The sequence below is a fragment of the Ursus maritimus genome, unplaced genomic scaffold (assembly GCF_017311325.1).
Source record: "Ursus maritimus isolate PB19 unplaced genomic scaffold, ASM1731132v1 scaffold_9, whole genome shotgun sequence".
NCBI classification, from domain to species: domain Eukaryota; kingdom Metazoa; phylum Chordata; class Mammalia; order Carnivora; family Ursidae; genus Ursus; species Ursus maritimus.
Window position 1 is genome coordinate 51,026,750 of NW_024427107.1, and position 11,023 is coordinate 51,037,772.

General features: G+C 36.5%; 1 long non-coding RNA gene across 1 annotated transcript; it reads left to right on the forward strand.

The window, feature by feature from the left end:
* Nucleotides 1-813: 813 nt before the first annotated feature.
* LOC103661545 lies at nt 814-3,423 on the forward strand. Its single transcript, XR_568164.1, has 3 exons — nt 814-912; nt 1,723-1,988; nt 3,090-3,423. It is a non-coding gene; the product is annotated as an uncharacterized LOC103661545 (long non-coding RNA).
* The last annotated feature ends 7,600 nt before the right edge of the window (nt 3,424-11,023 follow it).

Sequence of the window (11,023 nt, forward strand, 5' to 3'; positions counted from 1 at the left end):
AGCTGGAAAACACAGGGACATGTACAATGAGCTCATATGTTTCAGGACTTCAGCTGAGGAGACACTGGGTGCATTTGAGGCTCCTCGTGACATGCTAAAGACCATAAGCTTCCAAGGACCTGAACCTAACCAACAGTAATACGGTGGTGAGTCATTGTTGCTGACTATTCAGAAATTCAGAAATGGTGTGGTTTAGGAGACTTCAGAATTTAGGAAGGAATTTGAAACACAGGCCATATTTAAAAAAAAAAAAAATTCCTCTGCCACACCTCCAAAAAGGTAAAAAAAAAAAAAAAAAAAGTTCTAAAGAACTAAATAATTGTGTTCAGTTGAATACTGAGACAGCTTGATCTTGAAAGCTTTGTATCTTTGGGTTTTTTTTGTTTGTTCTGTTTTTGTTTTTTGGTTTTTGGGTTTTGGGGGTTTTTTGCATTACTAGAGCTCTGGCATAGGGAGGTTTATGCTTTAAGTGTCTGATCTCTTATCTACAATAGTCCTAGTAAACATTAGCCTCATCCGGAAATTTCCAGTGAGACAGGGAACACCATTTAGATGGGAACCTGATGGCCCTAAATCTCTCCTAACAACTAGTCTTTGTTACTTCTTTTGTGAAGCTTTCTTAATTTCTTCAGGCCCAATAAGTGACTCTCTCTGATGTGTTTCAATAACCTTCTTTTCATATCTCAATAATGGTACTTCTCACACTGCTTTTCTAATTATTTCTTTTTTGGTCTATCTCCCCCTCTAGCTGTGAGCTCATAAAGTAATCTGCTCTTTCATCACTGATTTCCCAGCACTTACTCTACTCTTTGGTTGAAGGAATGAGAGAACAAATGAATGAGTGAATTAGCTAATTCAATTACTTAGTATCTGACCACTATATAACTGGCCACATCTGTTGCATTTTGGCGGGTGAGTATGCCTAGAATCAGGGTGAAACAAAATGTATTCTAAAGAATGAGTTAGATATAAGCACATGGTACAATAATAACGCATAACATTTTCTAACCCGTAACAAATTAATTTCCTCATTTAACATTAACAGCACCCCCATAATTATATATTATTATTTCTATTTTGCAGATGAGAAAAATTGTGGCACATAGAGGTGAATTACCCAAGATCTATGATCTCTTACGTAGCAGAGCAGGAATTTGATCCTCAATCCACCTAAATCTGGGGCCCACATTCATATCCCACTGAGCTATAATGCCTCCAGCAATACCTCAGTATTAAGAAATGGGGAGAAAGCATTTCTTAAATTTAGGGGATAGGAACAACATGGCATCTATAACTAAGATGGGTCTTTTCCTCCTCTTAACCATGGCCTTCATGGATTCATGATCTTCTAAAACAGAGCTAATGTAAAACAAAGATGCACCAGTATGGTATTCCCATCCACTAACAAACATCCAACCTGATTGTTCAGGTTATACTCAGGATGAATTCTCTAAGGTTAGTCCTGTGCCATATCACCTGTTATATATATTGCTCTAAAATAACATTAAATAATATAAAATAGAGCTTATTCCTCAAAAACACCATCAAGTACTCCTCTAGTATTCATATAGACCCCCTATGATGGCAAAAGGGACGAGAAATCATTCTCCTCCCTTGTATACTGAAGACAATGTCATTCAGCACATATTCTGTAGATACACTCTTGAAACACTCTATATTCTAAGGGCACCATATTTGATGGCTCTGCTCTGGCAATTTCAGGGTTCAAGAATATCTGCAGGGCTATGGCAGTGGCAGCTATGTCTAAAAGGAAGCACTTGGCTGCAATCCCTGGAGGCCGAGCCAAGACCCCTTCACTCAACTATGTAGGCATCAAAGGTATTCACAACAGATGGAAATACCACAGGGCACTAAAACAGAAAAACAAGAAGATGGAGGATATCACCTGGTGACTGACGGCACTTCGTATGAGTACATGGGAAATATCAGTTGGTAACTCTCAAACGAACTGGAAAGACTACAAAGAGGTAGAGACACTGCAGTGGGTAGAGAAATATACATAGGTGAAGAATGTAAAAATTATTATGTAAATAGTCCCCTGCCTTCTGATGAGAGAAATTTCTGGTAATTGGTGGGTATCTTGCTACCTAAGGCAGTTTTTAATTGTAGCTATCTACAATTTGGAAAGGGCTCAGACAGAATTAATTTGTTCTACATAAGAAAGCAGAGAAGGGACTCAAGGGAAGATCTGGAAATAGAAGATGAGTGAGAGAGGTCTGGAGAAGAGTCAAAAGAGAAAGGAAACTTGTGGCTGTGTGGCTGGGAGAAACTCAGGAAGATATAGCGAGTACAGAAGTCTGCAGTGAAATGGTGTTTCTTGTGAGATAAAATCTTTTTCAACAAAACACATGCTTTTGGGCAAGTGACTTCTTTAGCATGAATGAGAAGAATCATTGGTCCTTGCTCCATATATGGAGCTAACATCTGAGTTAGACTATTAATGTGAACACAAATAATTTATTTCATTTTGGTCTTTCACACTAGATTAGAGCCTCCCCAGAGCTGGGATTGTATCTGCCTTATTGATCATTCTATCCCCTTTTTCAGGTATATAGGAAGCAACTGATAAATATTTGGGATCCAGTTGACTGACTCATTCACTTTAATTCCTGATGATGAGATCTGAAGACATAGAAGCATCCTCCTCCCTTGTAGGCTCTCTTGCCTAGGTTCTAAGACCTCACTTTCTGGAGAGTCACACAAGAGATCAGGATCCACATATTTCAAAGCAAATCCCAGAAATCACAGTGGAATAGTACCCAATCATCCCAGTCACCCAGGGACCTGGTTGAAGAACCATTCAAGAAACATTATAGACATACCTTCCAGTGTAAGGTTACTTGTTAATTCTACAACAGAGATAACTTCTACAAGTACCCAAGTCATAAAAGAAAACAAACAGCTGGAGACTGTAACAAGTAGAAATACAGATGCCAACATTCCCCTCATACCAGAATGGAGAAAGATTTCCAGTGGAGACCCAGTGAGATGAGATTTTATTATGGGAAAAAGCATATAAACCACTTTGCATTTATTAACTGTCTCCTTTCTTCTCTTTTTCCCTATAGAAGTCTTTATTTCTACATGAGAGAAAAATGCAAAGGTCTCTCTGTCTCAACTTTTACAACTTCAGAAAGAACATGTATTTTATATCTTCTCAGAAACTCAGAAAGAACATGATTAGAAAGGAATGGCTAGAATCATCATGTGATGAATCATGTACCCAATGGCACATGGATGGTGACTAATCGCTGTAGCCAAAGCTGATAAATGACCTCCACTGAGCAGTGACTAGAAGATTCAGGACTTTCTGTGATTCTTTTTGTGATTAAAGAGTTGTGACAACCTCTGCTCATTGGAGGTTGGATGAACTGTTCAGTAGTGGTTAAGGTGGGAGGCAAATTGCTTTCTCTTTGTTTTTGCTTATTTCTTGTTTATGCTATTAAACAAAATTGAATTACATTGGGTAAGATATTTAATTATTCTAAGATCAGTTTCCTTACCCCTAAAATGAGGATAATAATACAATATCACTTTTATAAGGGGGATGTGAAGATTAAATATAATAATGGATATAAGGTACTGAACACAATATCTAGAGCATATCAAGTACTCTAAATGTTAGTTCTTATTTCTAAATTTAAGCTCTCTTCCTTGTGCTGAAAAATGATCCTACTTTTAAACCTATTTTGTTGCATTTACGACTACATTGACCTAACTCCATTCCCTACCATTTCATCCTCTCAGTTGTTCAAAATCACTTCTGAACCTCTTCAAAATCTGGGACAGTGACCACATTCACAATAATAGTTCACAAAACCAGCTCTGGTTTCCTCGAGGGCAGCGACGAATGTTTTCTTCCTCATGGCTGCATCCTCAGCACTCGAAACAGTGAGTGCCTGACACATGAAAGGTGTTCAATAAATATTTATTTTTTGAATGAAAGCAGTTGGAAACAATTTAGTAAGAATATACTATTCCATAGAGACATCTAGTAGGGCAGACTAACATGTAAACCAGTCATACTTGGTAGTGTGATATGAATTTTATTCCATAGGAACCATGGGAGAAATGTAGATACCATTTATAGCTTCATCATTATGACTTGTTATCAGACTCATTTCCAGCCAGTTCAACTAGATAACCTTATTTTCAAGAGCTTCTTTTATGACTACACTTGTGGCATATATCACCCATTCTGTTTCCTAGGATGAGGAGATAAAGTGGCAAGTGTTTGCCTCTGATAAAATGAAAAAGAACTCAACACTCTACTATTAATCTTATAAGAAATATACAGCTTGGCACGACTTGCACATTAGCAAAGAAAATCTTATTTTATCTATTTTTTCTCCAATACTAATTTTGCTTACATTAGGCTCTAATCAGATTAAGAATTTGACAATTATATTAGAAGATAAATTCCAGTGGTATAAAAACTTATGAAAATATAATGGCTTAACCAGGTTCTTAGTTTATAAGTTGACAGGGAAAGACTGGTCCTTTTAATGTTAACTTTAAATGAAGTACCCATTAAATCTGAAAAGCTTATTTTTTTTCATTGAACTTGTACTTGGTTCTTTCTTCTTTATCATCCTCTTATAGTTAGTACAAACCTTTAAAAGGGAGAATTGTGGCAAATAAAGAAAGGCTAGAAGACCAGGATAAATGACTGAAAAATCAGAAAAGATTGTCATACCATTTCATTTTCTATAGTTAAATTTTCTTTTTCTTGTGATATACACAGATGGGTCATGTTTAATTCCAGAGGCACAAAACAGCCTGTATATTTTGCAAAATGTTTCCGAAACTTGTATCACATCCACCCGCAGTGTAAGCATCAAAACTGCACCACTTGTCCCTTGTACTACTGTTTACCTACTGGTTTCCTTAACTCAAATTTTAGGCTTTCTTTGTATCTTAGATTTACCTTAAATAAGAGTATCTGGAAAACAAATCACATGTGCTTTTTCCTAATGTATATTACAATGAACACAGAATATTAAAAAGTGTATCTGTCCACAAACCACCCACTACATATTTCATGTCCTCAGTGGAAAGTATACCACACTTCAGGAAACATGACTTAGTGCTATCAACAGTACGGTACTCTCTCTTTGCAAAATGAATAAAAAATAATACCTCCTGTCAACTTATCTGTGGAAAAGACTGTGATAGCTGCTGCAGTCCCTCAAGATCAGTTTGCATCATGCCCAGAGTGTCTGGAGATTGCTCCCATTTTGCAGTCAAATCAGACATACAAAAAAGCTTTTGAAACAGAGGCTTCTGCACTTATGCTACCAGAGAGCACATGAAGAACTTCCCTCCATCTCAAACTGGAAGTCATGGCAAAGGATCGGCAGCAGCCCTACTTGGAATGCTGTCTTCTTAACAGAAATGCCCAGCTGAAGGCCTGAAATTGAGACTAATGATTGACCAGGAATTTCAACAGCTCTTCTCTTGATTCTGGCAAGGGAAAAAATAGTGAAGTTATTTAGTGTCCGAAGAGTAAATCTTCACTCCTTTTTCCTCTTGTTTTTGGATGACTGTTGGGGAAACAGTAAACAAATTTCTCCTCAAGAGTTGCATTCCCCATTGAAGAATTTACATTCCTTCCTGACATCCCTCAAAGAGCCATAAAAACACATCAGTTCAAAAGAGGGAAAGGAGAGTTAATATTTAAAGGAGCAGTTAAGAATCAATTATTCTCAGTTTAATAATAGCTAACATTTGAGTACCTATGATATGTCCAGGACTGTGCTAATCATTGTACCTGCGTTATCTGTTCTGTTAGAATCACAATAACTCAATATGCAGGAACTTTTATTACCATCATTTTATAGAGGAAATCACAAACTTAGAAACCTCAAGCAGGACTCAATCCTAGGGTTTTCTGATTCCAGAGGTGAAGCTTTTAACAACTACATATATACAAACCCTCTGTAAGTCCTTTGAGAGGACTCGCTCGTTTGGGTTCCCAGAATTAATTATCTACCTGATTTTTCACATTCCTTTCCCTATTTATTAAACCAATAAGAAGCACAGAACCTGATAGCCAATTATACCAAAGGAAAGTTGTAATAGTTGAAAATGAGAGCTACCGATAGAAGTTAACTATTATAGTATATTTACTGTATGTCAATCACTTTACATACATTATCAAATTTAAACAAGCGTATCATACCCATTTCACAGATGAAGAAACAGAAGCTTTAGAAAATAAGAAACTTGACTCAGGTTACATAGAAGTGGCATTTTAACCAGGCCATCTGAGTTTAGGGCCCAATCATCTTTTTTTTTTTTTTTAAAGATTTTATTTATTTATTTGACAGTGATAGAGACAGCCAGCGAAAGAGGGAACACAAGCAGGGGGAGTGGGAGAGGAAGAAGCAAGCTCCCAGCAGAGGAGCCTGATGCGGGGCTCGATCCCAGGAACCTGGTATCACGCCCTGAGCTGAAGGCAGACACTTAACGACTGAGCCACCCAGGCGCCCCTAGGGCCCAATCATCTTAATACACTAAAAAAAATGGTCTAAAATAAATGGGAAAAAAACATTTACAAGGTATTTATATAGAGGAGGTTAGCCAGTTGTATTCCCATCTTCACTGAGTAAAAAAGACAAGACTAATTTGTTGTCCTCAAAGTTGTATCCTGGGCTGGCAGCATGAGCATCACCAGGGATCTTGTTCATAATGCAAAATCCCAGGTCCCACCCAGAACTACTGAATCAGAAACCTGAGTATGGGAGCCAGCTTCTTTTTAACAAGTCTCACAGATAATTCTGATGCTCATGCTTTGAGAACCACTTGTTTGATTCATTAATTCCTTACCCTAACAGAACCTTAGGATCACTTGAGGATTTTACATAAATAAGATGCTTGGGCTTGTCTCTAGAGATTCTGATTCAGTTATCTGAGGTCCAACATAAACACGGATTGTAGAAAAAAAAAAAAAAAAGTAACAGGTAGTACTACGGTATAGCCATGGTTGAGAACCAATGGCTTAACTGAAAGAGCTAACTAAGAAGAAATGCTGTGAAAAGAGCTAGATGGGTTCTAGCCAAAGAAATAAATAGTAAACTTACTTAGATATGCCTAAAAACATTTCTGGGGACTTCATTAATTCTAGGATTATAAAACAATGACCTTGGTGCTATAAAGTGTTTATGTTTAATTCCTGGAGCATTTAAGGACACAAAGATGACCACAGATTAAATAAACCAGACCCAAGAGATTAAGTATCTCCATGGTTCATATTGTTTTGCTGTTGTTGAAGTAATTTACCTCTTAAATTTCTACTTTTAAAGCCTTTAAAGAATAAAATATTTATGTCTTTATCACTCATGAACACAATGTTGACCCTCAACTAATAATTTACAGTTGCTGTTATGATGACATTTTGTCTCTGTTCTCACAAAACATTCTTATTTGTCCCTCCCAAAATAAGCAGCCAATACCTGTATTCTTATCTCTAACTGCTCCAATATCTGATTTTTCACCTGAGATGAATGAATGTCTGGAAAATCAGCAATGAGAAGTAAATTATCCTAAATAAATTACAGATAGTTTAGAAGTACTAGTTGTTATCCTCTGATATATAACCTGTAGAGAGTTCATGTCTTTCACAAGAAAACCATGAGCCTAGGAGTAGCTGCTTTCTTGTATCAAATTGGCATTACAGGTCTATAGCAGCACTATTCACAATAGCCAAAGGGTGAAAACAAATCCAAATGTCCATGAATGGATGAATATATAAACAAACAGTGGTACCTCCTTACAGTATGATATTATTCAGCCACAAAAAGGAATGAAGTACCAACACATGCTACAACATGGATGAACGTCCAAAACATTATGCTAACTGAAAGATGCCAGATACAAAAGGTCACATATTGTGATTCCATTTATACAAAATATCTAGAATAGGTAAATCCATAGTAGAGCAACTAAGCAGATCAGTGGTTTTGCAGAGGCTGCATGTAGGGAGGAGTAGGGAGTGACTGCTTAATGAGCATGAGATCTCCTTTCAAATTGATGAAATGTTTTGGACCTAGCAGTGGCTGATGGCTGCACAACACTGTGAATGTACTAGTGAGTTGAATGCTTTAAAATGGTTAATTTAATGCTATGTGATTTCAACTCAATAAAAAAAAAATAATTTTAACAATAATTGGCACCACATCTCCAAAAAGCACATCTGGCATCCATATTTTCATTGGATTACCATGGGATGCATTAAAATAAAACATGTATTTTTTTAAACTTTTATTCTGAAGTAATTATAGATAAATAGGAACCTCCCAAGTTGGTACAGAAAGGACTCATGTACCTTTCACTGTTTCTCCATTCATTACATCTTACCAGTAATTATAATTTTAGTATAATATTATAATCAGGAATTGGGCATTAGTACAATGTGCATATATAGCTCTTTATCATTTTATCGCATGCAGAAAATCATATAACCACCATAATCAAGATACAGAAATATTCTACCACCGCAAAGGTCTCCCTCATGCTCTTCCTTTACAGTCATATGCTCTCTGCTTAACACCATCTCTAACCCATGGCAGCCACTGATATGTTTTTCCATTTCCAAAATTTTCTCATTTCAAGAATGTTATATACATGGAATTGTGTAGTATATTATCTCTCGAGGCTGGCTCTTTTTTCATTCATCATAATGTCCTTGAGATCCACCCAAGTTGTTGTGTATTCATTGCTTGTCATTGCTGAGTCCTATTCTATGGTATGGATGTACCACAGTTTGCTTAATCATAACCTATCAATGGACAGTTTGATTATTTCTACTTTGGGGCTATAACAAATAAAGCTGCTAAGAAAAACTATGTACAGGCTTTTGTGTAGACATAAATTTCTGCATCACTGCAATAAATGCCCAGGAGCATGAATGCTGGATTGCATGGTAAAAGCATATTTGTTTTTTTAAGAAACTGCCAAACTGAACACCTGGGTGGCTTAGCCGGTTAAGTGTCTGACTCTTGCTTTTGGCTCAGGTCATATCAGGGTCATGATGTTAGGGTTGTGAGATCGAGCCCCACATTGGGCTCTGCACTGGGTGTGGAGCCTGCTTAAGATTCTCTCTCTCCCCCTCCCTCTGAGTCTGCTTCTCCCCCAAAAAAGAAACTGCCAAACTTTTCAAGAGTATCTATACTTTTTACATTTCCACCAGCAATATATGAGAGATCCACTTTCTCCACATCTTTGCCAAATGATAATTTGGTATTATCACTATTTCTTATTTTGGCTGTACTAAGAAATGTGGAGTAATATTTTATCATGATCTAAATTTGCACTTCCCTTGTGGCTAGTGATATTAAATACTTCTGCAAGTGCCATGGTATAACTTTGTCACCGAAATTTCTCTTCACATCTTTGCCCATATTCTAATTGGATCATTTGTGGTTTTTTTTAAAAACTGATTTTTTTATTTTATTTTATTTATTTATTTGACAGAGAGAGAGGCAGCCAGCGAGAGAAGGAACACAAGCAGGGGGAGTGGGAGAGGAGGAAGCAGGCTCCCAGTGGAGGAGCCTGATGTGGGACTGCACACCCTGGGCCGAAGGCAGATGCTTAACGACTAAGCCACCCAGGCGCTCCTTAAATACTGATTTTTAAGACTTTTTTGTTTGTTTGCTCTGAGTTTTTAAAAAATATATTCTAGGTATAAGCCCTTTGTCAGTTATATGGTTTGCAAGTATTTCTCCTAATCTGTAGCTTGTCTTTGTAAATTTCTTTCTTAATAAAATCTTCATAGTACAAGATTTTCTAATTCTGATAAAGTCTAAAATACCATATTTTTCAATGAATCATGATTTTGGTGTCTTATTTAAAAAATCTTCACAAAGCTCTAGGTACTAAAGATTTTCTCCTAAGTTACCTTCAATTTATATTTTACATTTAAATGTCTTAACCATTTTAAGTTATTTTTTGTATAATATGGGGTATAAGTTGGTTTCTTTCTTTCTTCCTTTCTTTTTGCTCTTGGATATCCAATTGCTTCAGCACTATTTATTGAAAAGATTATTCTTATATTGAATTGTTTTTGCACCTTTAGAAAAAATAAATCAATTGGCTGTATTTGTGTGGGTCTATTTCTAAGTTATTTATTCTTTCCAATTGATCTATGTGTCTCCTTTCACCAGTACCATTACACAGTCTTGGTTTCTATAGTATATCATTCTTCTTTTTTTTTTTTTTCTTTAGAAAGAAAATGTGTGCCTGTGAGCTGGGGGGCAGGGGTGGGAGGTGGCAGAGGGAGAGGGAGAACCTTAATAAGCAGGCTCCACGCCTAGCGCAGAGCCCAACAAGGTGGGGGGAGGCAGCCCTATTCCACAACCCTAAGATCATGACCTGAGCTGAAATCAAGAGTTGGACGCTTAACCGACTGAGCCACCCAGGTGCCCTAGTATATCATCATTCTTAAACACAGGTGCAGTGATTCTTTCTGCTTTATTCTTCTTTTAAAAAGTTGTTTATGCTAGTCTAGTTCTTCTGCTTTTCCGTGTAAATTTTAGAACTATGTAAATATATAAAAAATCTTGCTGATATGTTTATAGGAAACTGTATGCTAATTTGAGGAGAACTGACATGTTTCCTATTCTTTACCATACTGAGTCCATGGATGTGATATGCCTTTCCATTTAAGGTCTTTGATTTCTTTCATCAGTATTCTGTAGCTTTCAGTACACAAAGCCTGCACGTTTTATTAAATTTACACCTATTTCATTTTAGAGTGATTACAAATGCTACTGTTTTTTGATCTTGGTTTCTACCTTTCCATTGCTAGTGAAAAGAAACATAATTGATTTCTGAATGCTTATTCATATCCTGCAAACTTCTTTATCTCACTTATTAGTTCTAGAAGTTTTTTTGTAGATTCCTTGGATTTTCTACATAGGCAATCATATCATTTGCAAATAGGGATAGTTTTATTTCTTCCTTCCCAATTTATATGCATTTTATTTTCCTTTTTTGCCTTATT